The sequence below is a fragment of the Herpailurus yagouaroundi genome, unplaced genomic scaffold (assembly GCF_014898765.1).
Source record: "Herpailurus yagouaroundi ecotype Mexico unplaced genomic scaffold, PumYag 161, whole genome shotgun sequence".
NCBI lineage: Eukaryota > Metazoa > Chordata > Mammalia > Carnivora > Felidae > Herpailurus > Herpailurus yagouaroundi.
This window is the reverse complement of record NW_024412402.1, coordinates 21,129,775-21,148,752: the sequence shown is the minus strand read 5'-3', so window position 1 is coordinate 21,148,752 and position 18,978 is coordinate 21,129,775. Positions and strand designations below refer to the sequence as shown.

The 18,978-nt window shown below is 42.9% G+C and overlaps 1 protein-coding gene across 4 annotated transcripts in view; it reads left to right on the top strand.

The window, feature by feature from the left end:
• The first annotated feature begins 3,843 nt into the window (after positions 1 to 3,843).
• The window catches only part of PRDM10 (PR/SET domain 10), a 99,950-nt gene continuing 84,815 nt past the window's right edge, over positions 3,844 to 18,978 (top strand). For 2 of the 4 annotated variants that reach the window (XM_040483538.1, XM_040483536.1), the window contains exon 1: positions 3,844 to 4,438. The gene's annotated coding sequence lies outside the window, so the exon portion shown is untranslated. The remainder of the gene's footprint in view (positions 4,439 to 18,978) is intronic. The other 2 variants (XM_040483539.1, XM_040483540.1) reach the window with 1 other exon arrangement.

Below are 18,978 nucleotides of genomic sequence, written 5' to 3'. Positions count from 1 at the left end.
TTTAAAATATATACTTCAAATGTAACATGACTACAAGGGAATACTGTATTTTTTGACCATTTCTCTCCCAATCTTCCCAATTTCTGTGAAGCCATCGACATTTACTTGGTCACCCAATTCTCAATTTTTCTTTCTTTTTAAGTCTTTTTCAAGCCATTCTTTTTTTTCTTTTTTAATGTTTATTTTTGAGAGAGGGAGAGTGGAGGGAGGGACAGAGAGAGGGAGACAGAGGATCTGAAGCCAGCTCTGTACTGACAGCAGAAAGCCCAATGTGGGGCTCAAACCCACGAGCCAGGAGATCATGGCCTGATAACCTGAGCCGAAGTGGAGGCTTAATTGATTGAGCCACCCAGGTGCCCCTTTTCAAGTCATTCTTGATCATTCTCTTGTCATCACAGAAACCCCCCCTCTGTTCCATTATCTTATCTACTTGCAAGTTCTGTGGCTTTCCCTCCAAAATATATCTCGTGTCCACAAACGTCTCCCATCTACACTACTTCTACTTCAGTCAAGATCACCAGCATTTCTTAGAGTATACTGCAACAGACCTCTAACTACCCTGTCTCTTACTTCTTGCCTTCTCACCAACAAAGTAAGCTCCCGAGAGCACCAGAATTATCTTTAAAAAATGTTTAAAAGTTATACCCCTCCTGAAAGCCTCCAACTACTTTATTTTTAATGCTTATTTATTCTTGACAGAGAGAGACAGAGCGTGAGCTGGGGAGGGGCAGAGAGTGAGGCAGACACAGAATCCAAAGCAGGTTCCAGGCTCTGAGCTGTCAGCACAGAGCCTGACGGGGGGCTGGAACTCACAGACCGCAAGATCATGACCTGAGCCCAAGTCAGCCACTCAACTGAGCCACCCAGGAGCCCCTAACCTCCAATTACTTTAAACTGCACATAGAATACAATAACAATGTCAATACCACAGCCTTCAAAGCTTTGTATGATGTACCTGGCTCTTGCTATCTCTCCAAGTTTTCTTGTATCACTGTCCCCCTTGTTTTGGATTCCAGCTACCTCGCTTTCTTACTGTTTTTAGTGTGATAGAGTGAAAGCTCCATAAAGGCAGGGATTTTTGTGTCGAGTTTTTCCTTTTGTTTACAGTGTTGACAAATCCCAAAGCACCTAGGACATTGCCTGGCATATCATAAGCATTCAATGAATACTAATTCAGTGGGGGAATGAATCAATATGTGCACACCATGCCTTTTTTTTTTTTTCCTCTTATGTTTTTACGTTTGCCATTTTCTCAGACTGGAATGTTCTCCAAGATCTTAGCAAGGATGGCTTTTGTTTCCTTCCTCCAAGTTTTTATCTAAATTCTAGTTAATTAACATACAGTGTAATATTAGTTTCAGATGTAGGAGTTAGTGATTCATCACTTACAACACCCAGGGTTCATCACCACAGGTGCCCTCCTTAATATGCATCACCATTTAGCCCATCCTCCCTCAAACTCCCCTCCAGCAACCCTAAAATCCTCAGTGTTCTTTGCAGTTGAATCTGTTTTATGGTTTGCCTCTCTCTCTTTTATTCCCCTATGTTCATCTGTTACGTTTCTTAATTCCACATACGAGTGAAATCATATGGTATTTGTCTTTCTCTGACAAACTTATTTTGCTTAGCATAATGCTCTCTAACTCCATCCATGTCATTGCAAATGGCAAGATATTCTTTTTTATGGCTGAGTAATATTCTATTGCATCTCTCTCTCTCTCTCTCTCTCTCTCTCTCTCTCTCTCTCTCTCTCTGTATGTATTCCACTTGTTCTGTATCCATTCATCGGTCAATGGACATTTGGGCTCTTTCCATAATTTGGTTATTGTTGATAGTGCTGCTATAAACATTGGGGTGCATGTACCTCTTCAGATCTGTATTTTTGTATCCTTTGGGTTAATGCCTAGTAGCACAATTGCTGAATTGTAGGGTAGTTCTATTTTTAACTTCTTGAGGAACCTCCTTACTGTTTTCCAGAGTGGGTGTTCAGTTTGCATTCCCACCAGCGGTGTAAGAGGGTTCCCCTTTCTCCACATCCTTGTCAACATCTGTTGTTTCCTGTGTTGTGAATTTTAATGGCTGTCTTCCCCCCTCTGCCCTTCCCCCATTATTCTAGTCTCAGCTCAAACGTTAGTATTTTAGAAAAGACATTTTTGACACTCTATTTAAATTGTCAGCATTTCCCTCTCCTTTGCTTTTTCCTGCTTTAGTTTCTTCACAGCACTTATCATTGCCCGGAATTATCTTGTTAATTTTCTTCTGATGCCTCTACTACATACAGTACATATTCAATAAATACATGCCAAAAGGGGTGAATTTTACTGATTGTAAATTTAAAATTAAAAATTTATATGAAATGCAGAGTCCTGAGTTTCACTCAAGGCCTTCTGAATAAAAAAATCTCTGGGGTGGTGTCTCCCTGTAATATGTGTGCACTCTAAAGTTTCAGGTCATTTCTCCAAGTCTGTGAGGGTAACTGGTGCTTTGCAGTCCAGATGGCCCCATTCCTCATGGCAACTTCCTCTTTTGGATTCCTTGGTGTTATTTCTGGTCAGCAGACCTCAGTTGGGACCATTGTAATCCATTAAGGGGCATGTAATGTCAAATCTCAAAATGGGGAAAGTTTTCTCTAGAGGTCAACAGATACAAGAGCGGACCTGTCGAGTCTCTGGCATTGTTTGTCTGCTTACAGCACTAAAGGGGAACACTGGAGTGACTCTTTTAACCAATACAATCTTTGTTAAGGCAACTGCTTCCAAGTGTCTGTTCACTGAAGAGTTACTAGCATCCGCCTTATCAGGCCCCAGATTACGCTTTCTTCTCAATTAAATTCAAGTGTTTAAGGATCGCTGAATTCTAAATCCAGCGTGACCTCCATCTCTGTGGAGGAACAAGACATGGTCTAGTCATGGTCTACCTTACAAGGTAATCAACTGTCTTGAAGCTTGAAAAACACTATGTTCTTCTTTCCACTTTGTTTCGTTTTTTTTTTTTTTTTCGTTTTTGTTTTTAATAAACGAAACAGTGAGGAGGACATTGCTGAATGAATTTTACAGATTCCCCTCCCCACCAGTGGGTGTTTTCCAGCCTCAAGTCTTTCGCTTAGTTGTGCTTTCTTCCCCTTCTTGGTTAGCCAATTAGTTTAGCAGTTTTGTAGGTCTCATCGTCATTAACACCTTCTATTCGTTTGCGTTCCAGCGTGGGAGGTACTTTTACATGTAAATCTGTCTTCAAAACAAAGTAGCAAGGTAGATGTATTGGAAGGGAACGCTCCCTGAAGGTTCCAAGGTTCAAAGTTGTTTCGAGATTTAGTTGCCATTCTTATTCAGGGTGTGTAACGAGGGCTGGGCGTCTTGCTCCAAAGCTTGGGCTCATTTCTGTGCACTTGGCTGCCCTTTGGGGAGGCAATTTTAAGGGATGGTAGGATGTGGAAGCCTGAGGTTAAGAAATGAGTGATTGAGTTGCCGGTTCATCAGTGTTGGATAATATTTCGTGTTTCTGAAAATCATTTCCTTTTTCAGAATGGGAATGGGTAAAGGAGAGAAGCAGTGAGGGGCTCCAGGGTTGGGCAAGGACTGAGCAAAGAAGCAGTCGCGCGGTCAGAGGTGGCGACGCCATCAGCCCCAGGAGGAGCGGCGCTCGGATCGCGCTGCACTCCGGGAGGCTGGAGCCCGAGGCCCAGGAAGGCGCTTGACCACCGGTCGAGGCCCGCGCCGCCTTCGGAGTTGGCGCGTAGCATCCGTACAGCTGAGCCTCCGCAGGCAGGTCGGCTTCAGGTGCAAATCTGTGTTGAGGGCGCCAAGCAGGAGCACACCCGTAAACCACATCCCCTGGTGCGGCTGCTCAGCACACCGAGCATCTCGGGTGCGGGAAGCTGGCTCGGCCCCTAAGAGCACTCCAACCCGTCTAATCCGGCCACCGAGGTTGAACGTTTCCCCACCTCCGCGGCCACGGGACCCTCAGGGCCGGCTTGACCCTGAATCCTAAGAGTCGGCCTTTCTGATTGGCTGAGAGTACAAACGCAAGCGAGCGCTGACTGAGACCCGCTCTTTGATTGGGTTTTAAATGAACAGCAGAGCACGAAATAAAGAGGCCTTCAGTCATTGGGCCATTGTGTGAATCTCCTTTTGGCTTTCTCTGCCGCCTGAATAAGCGTCTCAGGATCTTCGTCATGAGTCTTAAATCTGGGCCTGTCAGTTCGCCCCAGCATTACTCGTCTCTAAGCAGGGCATGGGGTTTACGGAGTTCAACCAATCATATGACGTCGAGATCAGGTTGCCAGGCAGATTATGCTAATAAGGCCCCGCCTTTTATGCTGCTCCCACTCTGCGGCGGGAAGAACCACCTGGAGGTGGCGGGGGGGGTTTGATTTCCATCACCCCTAGGGAGAGAGGATCGGGGACCCGCTGATCTTCCAGCTCCCCTCACCCAACGTCGTGTAAGTACCTAAAGGATTAAGGGAACCGGATAAGCCAGCGTCCAGAGTACCCCATCGACTGGGAGGGTGTTTCGTCTTTGCTTAGTCCCACCCAAAATGGCGCCAAGCTCTTTCCGCGTCTCAGAGCCCGGCCGGGGCCAACCGACCGCGGACCCGGGTGGGGGGGGAAACTGATGGTGGTGGTGGGGGGGAGAAATCCCGGCGGCACCGCCCGATGGTACAGTCCAGCCGGGGCTGGGACAAGGCACCTCACTCGGGGTGGGGGGTCAAACCATCTGCACCTTCTAAGGGGAAAGGGGCAAAAACCCCTAAAGGAGCCCCTCCTGGCGCTGCGTTCAGCGATGGCTTCGGCGCCTCTTGGCCCCTGCCTTCCCCGCGCGCAGCCTCCCCTCTGCGACCCCCGAATGGCTCGCACGCTCCGCCGGCCGCGCGCACCTCTCCTCCCCTGCCCGCGTTGGTTGGGCCGGGACGGCAGTTGGGCGCCCTGCGCGCTCCTGCGGCGGCGGTTGGGCCGGCGCTCGGGGTGCGGCGGCCGCTCGGGGTGCGGCGGCGGGCGGTCTCCGCCGGCCCGATACCCGGGGGGCGGCGCGGGGGTGGCGGCGCGGTCCGGGCCTCGGGGCCAAGCGGGCGGTCGGCCCGCGTGATGGAGGGCTCCCGCGGCTGGGGCGCCCCGCTTTGTCTCGTGAGGCCGCGCCACCCACCTGCCATTGATTGCCGGTCCCCCCCCCCAGTCCCACTTTTACAAGCTGGCGTCGCCGGGACCCGGGGAGGCCGGGCTTGGAGGGGCGTGGGGATGGCACGTTTGGGTCAGTCTCGGTAAACAGCGTCCCGGGGTGGGTAGGGCGCAGGCCGAGGTCAACCTGCGCCCGGTGTTGCGTGCAAAGGCGTGAGCCCGAGGCCCTTTGCGAGCGGGTTGGTTGTGTGTAGTTCCAGCCGATCGTCAGCTTTCCTTAAGCATTTCTAAGTCCGCAGCCAGGTGTTAGGTAGTCTACCAAGTAAGATGAAAACGCGGCGCTGTTGAATTTTGTGTGCGGGCGTGTTTAGCCTTGTTTGGAGGACTTGTTGGATTTCAATTTTCAAACAGTGTTTGTGTACATTTAAGCACAAGGAGGGCTGCTGGTGGTGCTGTCATCGAGGATTTAGTGTGCGACGAGTCCCACCCAGCTCAGCCCTGTGCCTAAGTCTGCGCCATCGCCTGTTCAAATCTTGTCCCCCCAAATTCTTGATCCTCAACAGTACTTACCTTCATTAAAAACCAAAAGAATCACTCGTGACTGTACTGTGGCCTCTTTGCCCGACCCATTCCTTTGACATCACTCCACCTTTTGCAGTAAGCTCTTTGAAGGCAGGAAGGTACACTGTTTTGGGTACTCTTCTCCGCACTCCACACCCACTCCCCCCCACCTCAGTAGTTTGCACCCTCAGGAACCATACTTCTATGTTGCCGTCCAATTCAGAAAACAAAATTGCCTTTGTTGGGGGCAAAGCCCTGTTTCAAGCAGTGTTGATTCGAACTGATATATTTAGAAAGTTACTTCTACGTTTACTTTTTTCGTGAATTGAGGTGAACTTGACAAATGAGCCGTTTTAAAGCGAACAATTTAGTCGTCGGTCTACATTTTAAATTTTTCGACCAAGACATTTTTCCCACCTTGAGACTCCTTAAGAGGAATCAATTAAGATTGATTTATTCCTTGAGCATTAAACTGCTTTCTGTTTTTCTAAGTGAAGCATTTTTTAGTTTTCTGTTTTGCAGCACAAGTATTAATGTGTGCATCTGTATTGTACGCGTGAATATAATCAAGATTCTACTACAGACAAGGCATGGGCCCCGAATGCTTTCTTCTTAGATTACTGTGGTGTAAGGGAGAGCCTGTCAATCCAATATAATCCTGTTGATTGGCACGGCCTCAGATTCCACCTGTCTAAATTTTTTCTCCCTAGTTTTAACAATAATACGTGATCATTGTAGAAAATGCAGAAAACCTAGGAACAGTATAAAATAACCACTAAAAGTAAAATTACCAGAGATAATCCGTGCTGCTATTTTTAGTGTGCTCCAAATCTTTTGTGTGTGTGTATGAAACATTTTTACAAGCTTGGCATCGCATATGTGGTTTTTGTATCTAGTTTCCGTTGTTTTTTTTTTAAATTTTTTTTTCAACGTTTATTTATTTTTGGGACAGAGAGAGACAGAGCATGAACGGGGGAGGGGCAGAGAGAGAGGGAGACACAGAATCGGAAACAGGCTCCAGGCTCTGAGCCATCAGCCCAGAGCCCGAGGCGGGGCTCGAACTCACGGACCGCGAGATCGTGACCTGGCTGAAGTCGGACGCTTAACCGACTGCGCCACCCAGGCGCCCCTAGTTTCCGTTGTTTTTAATGTAGATTGGTACCCTGAGGACTTCGCTGATGATTTGCCACTTGCAGTTTTCCCCATTACTTGAAGGGGCATCATGAAATCCTCTGAACTGCAAGAATTACAGCGTTTGATTTCTTTTACTTTTTACAAACGTATCCTGATGGGATGAGTTTCTGTATAACAAGCAGAATTGATCAGAGTTGAGAAATACTGAGCTGTCACTTCGGTTTGCTTAATTTTACCTTTTAAGCACTAGTCAACACATCGTAACTACATACTTTGATTTGGTAAAAGCGATAAACGGTGAAACTCTTGTTTGCAATGTTTGAATGGTTTAGTGAGAGTCTGTTTTAAAATTGAATGCTGATGTACTTTGACCTATTACCACATAAAATACATAATCTCCGACCCTACCTCTTGCCCAGAGAGTGGAGACACACCCTGTCCAGCAATTTATATGTGTTTTTACAGGCAGAATTTACTGATTATTGTCTAAATTTATCATAAGTACTTCAATAGATTAGCAAATAAGAATTTGATCTGGTGTCTAGATCTTAAGACCCAGTGAGTTAAGAAAAAGGAAATGGGGGCTCCAGGGTGCCTTAGTCCGATGCGGCTCAGTTCTGGGGCTCCAGCCCTGCCTCAGGCTCTCTGCTGTCAGCTCAGAGCTGGGTTCAGATCCTCTGTCCCCCTCTCTCTCTGCCCCTCCCCCATTTGTGCTCACTCTCTCTCTCTCTCTCTCTCTCTCTGAAAAATACATAAAACATTAAAAAAAAGAAAAGAAAAAGGAAACGTTTGCTACCACCAAATCTTTGCTGAATGGTACCTCTGGAATTCTCCTTGGGTATTGTGTGGGAGGAGGAGGGTGAGAGGGTAGCTCTGACTTCATTATTTTGGTTCTTCTCTGTTGAAGCCTTCCTCTCTCTCTCCTGGCATTTTACCGTTTACATGATTTACTTAAATCACTGCTAAATCTAGCCTCTGTCTTTTTTTTGTTTTCAAAGCCACATTCCTATTTCAAGATTTATGTGGAACATTCTGAACAGGTGCCTTTCCAGTTTATTGCCTACAGCACCTTCTGTGACATTGATACTTCACTATTAGTACTGAAACATTATTTCCAATTCCCTTATCCAAATCCTTCAGAGGCTTACACATTACCTGTGTAGATTTTAAATTTGTTCAGGTTGTGGAAAGCACCTGGAAGTAGTTTTTTTGTTTGTTTTTATCTTTTGTTTTTGATAACTTTGAAATAGTTTAGAGATTACTTGGTGGGGGTGGTGAGGAAATGGGGAGGGAGGGGAGAAATTATGGATAATTCCAAATCACAATTATAGCAAGACTAGTTACAATGTAGAGGAAACAAATATCATAAAGTCAATACTGTACAATACTTTAAGAACCTCCAGTACATTGCTGAAAGGTCATTATCTGCTAAAATGGCCCATTATTGTTTGTTATTCATTTCCTAGTTGAACTCTCATTTATTTCAACATTAGAATATTGGAGCTACATGCTCCTTTTATTGACCCATATCCTTCACTTTCTGGGTCTGACTCTCTGGTTGTGATCCACAGCCTCTTTCCGGCTGTGATCTTTATACACACACACACACACACACGCACACATATATATATTTAATTTATTTTTTTAATGTTTATTTATTTTTGGGAGAGGGAGAGCGAGAATCCCAAGGAGGCTCCACACTGTCAGTGCAGAGCCTGATGCGGGGCTTGAACCCACCAACCGTGAGATTGGGACCTGCTCTAAAATCAAGACTCAGTCGTTCAATCTACTGAGCCACCCAGGTGCTCCATGTTGTGATCTTTAGAAGGGCTGCTCCTCGGGCACCTGGGTGGCTCAGTTGATTCAACGACCGACTCTATTCTAGCTCAGGTCATGATCCCGGGATCGTTGGATGCAGCCTAGTGTCAGGCTCCACACTCAGCTTGGGATTCTCTCTCTCTCTCCCCACCTCTCTTCCTCTGTCCCTCTCCCCACCATGTACCACCCACCCCTCTAAAAAACAAAATAAATAAATACATTTATTCAAAAAAGAAAAGAGCTATTCCTTAGATCTGTGCCGTCCAACATGGTAGCCAGTAGCCGTATGTGGCTATGGAGCACTTGAAATTTAGCTTGTGCTGTAAGTGTGAAATACATGCTAGATTTTGAGATTCGGTATGAAAAAAATTCAATTTATAAAATACTATAAAGTTTAATATTTTTAAAAATTTCTTTTTTTTAGAGAATTCTTTAAGTTTACTTATTTATTTTTGAGAGAGAGAGGGGGACAGAGAGAGAGGGAGAGAGGGAGAGGGGCAGCTAGAGGGGGAGAGAGAGAATACCACACAGGCTCCATGCTGTAAGCATGGAGCCCAACCTGGGGCTCTATCCCACAAACGTGAGATCATGACCTGAGCTGAAACCAAGAGTCAGACACTTAGCTGACTGGGCCACCCAGGTGCCCCTACTTATTTATTTTTAAGTAGTGTCTATACCCAGTGTGGGGCTTGAACTCATGACCCGGAGATCAAGAGTCCCATGCTCTTCCAACTGAGCCAGCCAGGTGCTCTTAAAATACTGATTATATGTTGAAATGATAATATGTTACATATACTAGGTTAAATAAACATATAATTGCAGTTAATTTCACCTGTTTCAACTTTTAAAAGATGTAGCTACTTAGATTTAAAATTATATGTGGCTTGCATGTATGGCTTATATGATATTTCTATTGAACTGTGCAGCTTTAGACTTAGTTTGATAGGGGTGGGAGTGTTTCTAAGCAGTAAGCTGTAATAAGTAATTACCTATGTATTAATTAATATGTATTATTACATACACTTAGTACTTAATATGGAGTAAGTAATAAGATAATGTATTATCTTTTCCTTTCTATGGTTTCATCTAATAGATACTGCTAATGTGTACATGTGTCTGATTTTTTTCTTAGTGCTTATGATAGCTCTCTCAGACACATTATTCTTTTGAAGAAAATCTTAAAACCACCTCCAGATAATTGAGTTAACTGTTGAATTAATGTATTCAATTAATCATTTGAACTTAAAATAATAAAATGGAAATCTGTTGAGCACATAATCCATTAAAAAAAAGTTGAGCTAAGCATAATCAGCTGAATTTTCTCAAACTTGGTCTGCTACTTACTCATTGATTTTTATAATGAATCACTTTTGCAAAGATTTCAGAAATATTTCTAGGCAAAACTTGAAATTGAGAAAATCAAGCTCACAGTTCTTTTTCTCCTATGACTTGGGAAAAGCCCATGATAATTTGATTTCAATTGTGGAACATTTTGTACCACCAGCTCATGGGACAATTGTCTTTTTGTTTTGTTTTGTTTGTTTTTTTTAAAGTAGGCTTCATGCCCAGCGTGGAGCCCACCATGGTGCTTAAACTCACGACCCCGAGATCAAGACCTGAGCTGAGATCAAGAGTTGGATGCTTAACCAACTGAGCCACCCAGGTGCCCCTGCGATAACTGTCCTTTTAAACACAAAAGAGTCATAGCCTACAGATAAAATCATATCCCTTTTACACCTATAATTGAAAACATTGAGAGTTTTGCGACAACTTACTTTTGTAGAAATATTTCCTTTTACTACCCTGTATGGAGGTTTGATATGGTGTAGCATTGAACAGCATGGGCTCTGCGGGGAAAAGAACCTAGATTTATAGACTAGATTCACTTGACTCATCTTGGGTCCATTACGTAATATCTGTAAACTTAGTTTATCAAATCATTTGGCTAGTTTCTTAATTACTATTTGTTAATTTTTTAAAATGCTTATTTATATTTGAGAGAGAGAGAGAGTGCAAGCCAGGGAGGGGCACAGAGAGAGAGAGAGAGAGAGAGAGAGAGAGAGAGAGGGAGAGAGAGACAGAATCTGAAGCAGTATCCAGACTCTGAGCTGTCAGCCCAGAGCTGGACACGGGGCTCGAACTCAAAAGTGGTGAGATCATCATCTGAGCTGAAGTCAGATGCTCAACCAACTGAGCTACCCAGGTGTCTTGACTAGTTTCTTAATTGTTAATGGGGCTAATAATAGTATCCCTCTCATAGTCTCAGTGTGAGGATGCTTGTCATTAATTAGTACGGTAGTATAAATAGCTCAATAACAAAGCAAATAGTGATCAGTGGGTCAGTATCTGTTTGCCGATTTTGGACCCTCTGCTTCAGCCAAACTGGTCTTCCCACTGTCCTGCAGTATTCTGGAGATTTCCTTCATGTTTTCACTCCTTCATTTCTCAAATGGAATGTTTGTCTTCTCCTTGTACATACCCACTCCCCTGCCCCCAACCCAGCCTCCTCCTCCAGTTCTGCCTACCAAATTCCAATCCATCCTTCTAGAGCAGTTGGTTGGTAATTTTTTTTGTTTTTTTGGTAAAGAACCAGGGACTAAATATTTGTGGTTTTGTGGGCCATATGGTCCCTGTTACAACTATTCCTTCACCTCTGTCGTGTGAAAGCATGGCTGTATTCCAATGAAACTTTATTTATGGGCCCTGAAATGTAATGTAATATAACTTTCATGTATGATGAAATACTCTTTTTTTTCTAAGTCTTTGCAACTATTTTAAAATGTAGAAACCATTCTTAGCACACAGGTTATATCCAAAAATAGGTGTCGAGCCACACTTGGGCTGTAGTTTGCCAACCTCTATGCTAGAGCAAGTCGAAAGCACATAGTCTTTGTTCACTGAGGACCTATTTGACCATGTTACTTGGAAGTGATCCTTTTGTCTCTGTCCTACAGGATTTTTGTACTGCTTTGTAATTAATAGTACCATTTATTGAGTAATTAATCTGTATCACGTAGCAATTATTTGTGCTTATGTCTTGTTTCCTAAACATGTTATAAATTCCTAGAAGTGATGGATACTTTTTTGCCTCCCTGGTCATATAGAATGTGGTACAAGAATGCCTTTTACTTACTGGATTCTAAATGTTTGGAGGAATAAAGTAGTGAGTGTAATTAAGGTATTCAAAGTGATTTCTGAAGTTTTCTTCCCTTCAAAATTATTTTTTTTAAGCTTATTTGTTTTTGAGAGAGAGGGAGAGAGTGTGTGAGCATGAGTGGGGGAGGGCAGAAAGAGAATGCCAAGCAGGTTCTGTGCTGTCAGTGCAGAGCTGGATGTGGGGTTCGATCTCACCAAGTGTAAGATCATGACCTGAGCCAAAATCAAGAGTCGGATGCTTAACCAATTGAGCTACCCAGGCACCCCATTTTCCTCAAAATTCTTATTTTTGTGTGCAAATCTCTACCATTTTCTTAGCGTTGCTTGAAGATTTTGAGGCCAATCTGTTGGGGGTTATTTTCAGTCTTGCTACAAACCATGATTGTAGGCAGCCTTAGTCTCATGTCCTTCTGATGGTGGAACACCTTTGAGTAAATGTTGCTTTGTGTTTTTGACCAACCATTTTAGTTGTTTTGTAAGGAATTTGTTTATGTTTCATCCTTAATGTGTGACATTGACAGAACCATATTGTAACTACTTTACAAATGGAAAAAAAGGAGGCAATTTTAGCGAATGATTTAAGAGTGGTGGGAGCTAAGGCCGGGAGCAAGGTGTGTGGGTTCTCATTCCCAGACAACAGTGTGTATATTAACAAGATTTCAGTCTCTTACTTATTTATTCATCCTGTCTTGAAGTTGATGAATGAAATTATTCTGCATTGTAAGTACTTCATACATTGATAACTATAAGGACCTACAACCAGTAGGTGTTTAGGTCCTAATTAATTTTCCTGATATGAGCTGACTCAGTTAACACTGAGTATATGAGGGCTGCTATTTTCTGTTCTGTACACACAGGTAGCTTTTGTTTTGGTACAACTGTGAATTAATGTTATTTATATTTTCCCTTTCTGCCGAATATTTTAATACAATCTTCCATCCAATCTGTTGTTTAGTTCCTAAAATAATGCTGGGCACAAAATTGGCATTTAATAAATATTGTGTTTCTAAAAATTGTTGTTTGAATTTTTATAATTTTTATAGCTTTGTAGTTACCTCCACTCTCTGGCCCATTTAAACCTCTTTGTGGGTTTGGTAAGTTATAACCTCTTTGGGTTCCTTTGAGATCAAGCCTAGCCTAGTGATTGCATCATCTGGTGGGAGGCCAAGGCGACAGCAGCAGGTCCAACCCAAGCGTGGGTTCTGGCAGCTTTGCCTAGGAGGACGCTGCGCAGCAGAGAAGGAAATGATCAAGCTCTGGAGTCAAAGGGATCTGGGTTCAAATCCCACTTACCAGCGTTATGACCTTGGACAAGTACAAATTTTTGGTTGTTATGAAGATTGAAATTGAGTATTTTTAAATTTTTTAAAATGTTTATTTATTTTTGAGAGAGAGCATGAGTGGGGAAGGGGCAGAGAGAGAGGGAGACACAGAATCTGAAACAGGCTCCAGGATCCGAGCTGTCTACACAGAGCCTGATTCAGGGCTCGAACTCATGAGCCGTGAGATCATGACCTGAGCCAAGTTGGTCGCCCAACCGACAGAGCCACCCAGGTGCCCCGAAATTGAGTATTTTTAAATTTTTAATTTTATTTAAAATGTTTATTATTTATTTTTGAGAGAGAGAGCCTGAGCATGGCGGGGGGTGGGGGGGGCGCAGAGAAAGAGAGGAGAACAGGGGATCTGAAGCAAGGTCTGTGCTGACAGCAGAGAGCCTGATGCAGGGCTTGAACTCGTGAGCAGTGAGATCATGACCTGAGCCAACGTCAGAAGCTTAACAGATTGAGCCACCCAGGAGCCCCAATTGAATATTTTTTATTTTTTTTAATTATTATTTTTTTAATGTTTATTTATTTTTGAGACAGAGGGAGACAGAGTGCAAGTGGGGGAGGGGCAGAGAGAGAGGGGGACACAGAATCTGAAACAGGCTCCAGGCTTTGACCTGTCAGCACAGAGCCCGACGCGGGGCTCAATCCACGAACCGTGAGATCATGACCTGAGCTGAAGTTGGACGCTCAACCGACTGAGCCACCCAGGTGCCCCTTGAGTATTTTTTTTAAAAAGGCCATCTCACAATGCCTGGCATGTGATAGATGCTCAGTAAATGGTAATAGCTATAATTATTACTATTCTCTTGGTGTTTACTTACTAACATTGGATTTCCACAGTATACATTTTCATTAAGATGGACTATGATTATGCTGAATTTTAAAATAAAAAACTGCATCCATTAGGGGATTCTAATTTTGTGGTTTCCGTTACCTACTTCACTGAATTTGCAAATGAATCCAACATGTTTTAGTCTACATCTGAATGAAATGGTTTGTAGAATGAAAGTGTTTGTAGAGTAGATATGGCTGAGATTTCTAAACAGGAATGCAATGCCACTATTTTGTTTCTCTTTATGGAAGAAAATGCTAATCATGTAGTTTTAAAATTCTATCAGTTTTAATTTGAAATATACACATTTTCTTTTTTGTTTGAAATATACATATTTTCTTGTGAAACATATCAGCTGAGAGAACCCTTGCTTATAGTTAAGAGATATTTATTCCCAAATCAATTGTTTAATAATGAAAACATATCAAAATGTCTTTTAATTGGAAGTAAAACTTTTCTGGATATACCTTCATGATCTAATACTTAACCTGGGGTGATCATAACTTTAATAGTTATTAACATTTATAATATGCTCAATACTGTTGTACTATATTGTAACTTTTTACTTGTCTTCATATTCAATATTTTCACCTTGCTCTGTACTTTAAGAAATGTCCTGGCTTGAAGAAGAAAGGAAGAATGGAAGGGAGGGATAGAGAGAAAGAGAGAGAAAGGTAGACAGAGAGAGAAAGAAAGAAGGGAGGGAGGGAGGGAGGAAGGAAAGAGAGAAAGAGAGAAAGAGAGAAAGACATGAAGGAAGGGAGGGAGGGAGGAAGATAGATAGATCCTGGCTTATAGAAGACAATTGTGAATACTAGACCATGCTGGCCTCCTATAGTTAAAGATGGAGGAAGTTGAAATTTGAAGAAGGTTGAATTTTGATTACAAGTCTTACTCATATGCCAGTAAGATAGAGTTTTTATGGAGACAATAACTGCTTCCCCTTGTCATCCGTCTTGTTAATCAAATGCTTGTTTTTGACCATTCTGTGTTTTATTTTTAAATTTGCAAACAAGGGACTGAGGTTGAGGAATGAAAATTTGAAAAGGAACAGCAGGTGAGACCCACATTAACCTGTTGTGGGGGAGTGAATTGGATATAAAGGGAATTACTTCAAACTAGTATCAATTTGCTTTTTGTCCTGGGTCAGCGCCATGGTCCCGCCATGGTGCTGTGTATATTTCAGGAGTTGAAGTAGCCTGAACAGGTAGTCACGCTGTTTTCTCTTGTATTAAACACATAATGTTAATTAAGGAAAATTGTGTTCCAGAATAATTTCCTGCAACCAATTTTAATAGGAAATTCTTTTTTTTTAGTTAAAACAACTTAAACCACTTGAATTTAAAGAGACAGCTTAGCTCTGCCCCTGCCCTCTTTTGCTCTCTCTGAAATAAGTAAACATTAAAAAAAAAAAAAAAGAGAGAGAAACAGCTTAGTACTTAAGATTATGCTTCTTTACATTATCCAGTAATTTATCCTAACAATTTGGGATTGTGATGGTTGAGTCATCGTGACGATGGAGAACCATCTGTAAGAAAGGCTTTTAGAGCTTCAGAACACCCATCTGCAGTCTCCTACTTAGTTACTGCAATTGCTAATTCAACAGAAGAGCTTGAGATATTTGGGCCAGATAGCTTTCTGTGTCTAGGTGTGCCAAGGCCACAGCAAGTATTTGTACCCCTGCTAGTTGTCTGGTGAAGCAATGCTACTGTTTGAAAAGGGAGCTGGGGTAAAATGCTTGCAGCTATGTAAATCTATTATCTGAAGTTGAAAAACATGGGTGCTCAGTATTACTTGATGAGTCATTTGTATCCATTCGTGTCCATCGTTGAGTCTTCAAATGTTCCTCATACATCCATATTTACTTTGGAAGCTCTTTTCAAATGTTACTCATTAAGTAGACAGAACAGATTTGCTTGTTAGCAAGTGGCGAAGGGAAGCTGGAAGATCAAATACCCATCAGAGCAAGGTGGTTGGCAAGGAAGACCACCTAAATTAACAATTGCCTCAGCCATTTCAGAATTCTGACATAAATTCCACAAACATTTTAGAGAGGCTGGTAAGTTGTGTATTTTGAAAGGTGTCGGGATTCTTGCTAAGTTTTTGTTTAGTAATAAAGCGTTTTACTTTGTTTTTTTTTTTTAGGTGACGACTTATGGCACTGAAAGTTTGTGTATGAATGTCTATTAATGTCACTAAGCCCCAGTAAGAATTCAGAGCTCTGATCCTTCCTTGCATATTAAAGGCAGGTCTTGGCCTAATTATAATCAGTCTCTCGTATTCTAGAATGATTTTCAAAAAGTGTTACTGCTGTGATAAAAGATTTTTCTTTCCTCATTTGTCCATGGGTTGGCCAGATTTGGCTGACATCAGAATCACTTGGGGACATTTACTTATTTAGTTTTTTTTTTTTTTTTAGTGTTGATTTATTTTTGAGAGAGAGACAGAGCAGGAGCGGGGGAGGGGCAGAGAAGAGAGGGAGACAGACAACCCCGAAGCAGGATCCAGGTTCTGGGCATCAGCACAGAGCCCACGAGGGGCTCGAACCCATGAGCCGTGAGATCATGACCAGATCCAAAGTCGGATGGTTAACTGACTGAGCCACCCAGGTGCCCCTATTTAGTTTTTAAAAATATGGAACACCACGAATCTGTGTGCTATCCTGGTGTAGGGGCCCTGCTAATCTGAACGTCGTTCCAGCTTTCGTATGTGTGCTGCCGAAGGGAACACCTCCTGGGGATGTTGAAAAACTAAAATTCCTGTGGTTCCCGCCTATGTCTGCAATGGAATGAATCAAAATTCTCAAGGAAGTGAGTGCAGGGCTGGCTCAGTTGGTAGAGTATGTGACCCTTGATCTCAACATCATGAGTTCAAGCCCCATGTGGGGTTTAGAACTTACTTAAAAAAAATTCTCAGGAGTAAGGCTCTGGAATTTGTTTCTTTGCCTAGCTCCCTAGGTGATTCTGATAAAACCAGTTCGTGAACTTTGGGAATTGTAACTCTTTTACAGGCTCATCCTGTTCCAGACTTTTCTCTCTCAGTTAGTACGCCCTGAGCATGCCCTCAATTCCTCTCAAGTCTGGAACTTTCTTAACCTGTTTATATATATATATACAGTAATATATAATATATAACAATTACATAATAACGTAAATATTATGTATGTATACATATGTCAAAGTTCTTGATGTTTATTGCCAAATTGCTTCCTAGAAGGTCTGCACTGATTTAAATGCTCATCTTTCTTTTTCTTTTTTAAAAATGAGTTTATTGAGGTATCATTCATATACTATACAATTCACTCATTTAAAGCATACAGTTCAGAGGATTTAGTATATTCATAGAGGTTTGCAAGTGTCACCACAGTCAGTTTTGGAATATTTTCATTACCTCCAAAAGAAATTCCATACCTCTCAGCCATGTTCATTCTGCTGCCTACCTCTATTCATTTGCCCATGCTGCATATTTCCTACAAGTGAAATCATTCAGTATTTGGTCCTTTGTGAGTAGCTTCTTTGACTTAGCAGAGCACTTTGCACCTGGTCCTATCAGACATGCCATACTACAGTACTTTCCTTACTGGTGGCTACAAATAATTCCAGTTTTTTTTTCTAAGTTTATTTATTTATTTTGAAAGAGAGAGAGAGAGAGTGCAAGCAGGGGAAGGGCAGAGAGAGAGAGAGAGACAGACAGACAGAGACAGAGAATCCCAAGCAGGCTCTGTGCTGTCAGTGCAGAGCCTGACATGGGGCTCAAACCCATGAACTGTGAGATCATGACCTGAGTCAAAACCAAGAGTCGGATGCTTAACCAACTGAGCCACCTAGGCACCCTGTTTCAGGTTTTTTTTTTTTTAAGATTTTATTTTATTAAAAAATTTTTTTTAATGTTTGTGTGTGTGTGTGTGTGTGTGTGTGTGTGTGTGTGTGTGTGTGAGAGAGAGAGAGAGAGAGAGAGAGAGAGAGAGAGAGAGAGAGAGCATGAACAGGGAAAGGGCAGAGAGACGCAGGAGACACAGAATCCGAAGCAGACTTCAGGCTCTGAGCTGTCAACAGAGTCCAATGTGGGGCTCAAACCCACGAACTGTGAGATCATGACCTGAGCTGAGGACAGATGCTCAATGGACTGAGCCACTCAGGCACCCCTTATTTATTTTCAACGTTTGTTTGTTTGTTTGTTTGTTTGTTTATTTAGCGCCTGTGTGCACCCGTGCACCAGTGCAAGCGCAGGAGGGGCAGAGAGAGGGGGAGAGAAAGAGAATCCCAAACAGACTGAGGGCTGACAGTGCAGCTCCCACAAATGGGGCTTGATCTCATGTACCATGAGATCATGACCTGAGCTGAAATCAAGAGTCAGACACTTAACCAACTGAGCCATCCAGGCACCCCAGTTCTTCCATTTTTGGTAAACACAGTCATCAGATAGAAGAGGAAATGTTTTCCACAGTCTCATATCTTTGGGATTGCCCTCACTTTCCTACTGAGGGAGGCAGCCAGCCAGGCCTTAGAGGGATCAGATCCTGGGCAGAGGGGATGTTTATGAAAATGAGCCTAGGCTTTCTGCACCTGCTTTTCCTCTTGGACCATTTTTTAGTTCTTGGGATGTATCAGGAGTCTAAGAAGCTGGTTGGAAGGGGCTTGCTGAGAAGTCTGAGAGGCAGAGAATCCAAAGAGATTTAGGCAGTCTCTTGGGACTGGAGAGATAAAGATCCTAGTTGAAGGCAGTCATAACAGGAGGGCCAACATTTCAGAGGCAAGGAACACACAGAGAGGTGAGCCTGAGACTAGCACTGGTTTTCCTCTGAAGGTATTCACTGCTAAGCTCTGCTGGTCAAGGGGCTAACAAGCACAAAAGCAACAGAACAGAAGAGCACGGATTTTGGTAGTCTCACATTGCTGGGGTGATAGAAACTGGAACTCAGGGCCCAGCAAGGATAAACCTCCCTAGGTAACACCTCAAAGTCTCTGCTGCAACTCCCAGAAGGTCAAAGCTAGGAGCAGACCCAATCTTCTAGTTTCATAGACTGCAGAACAGCCAG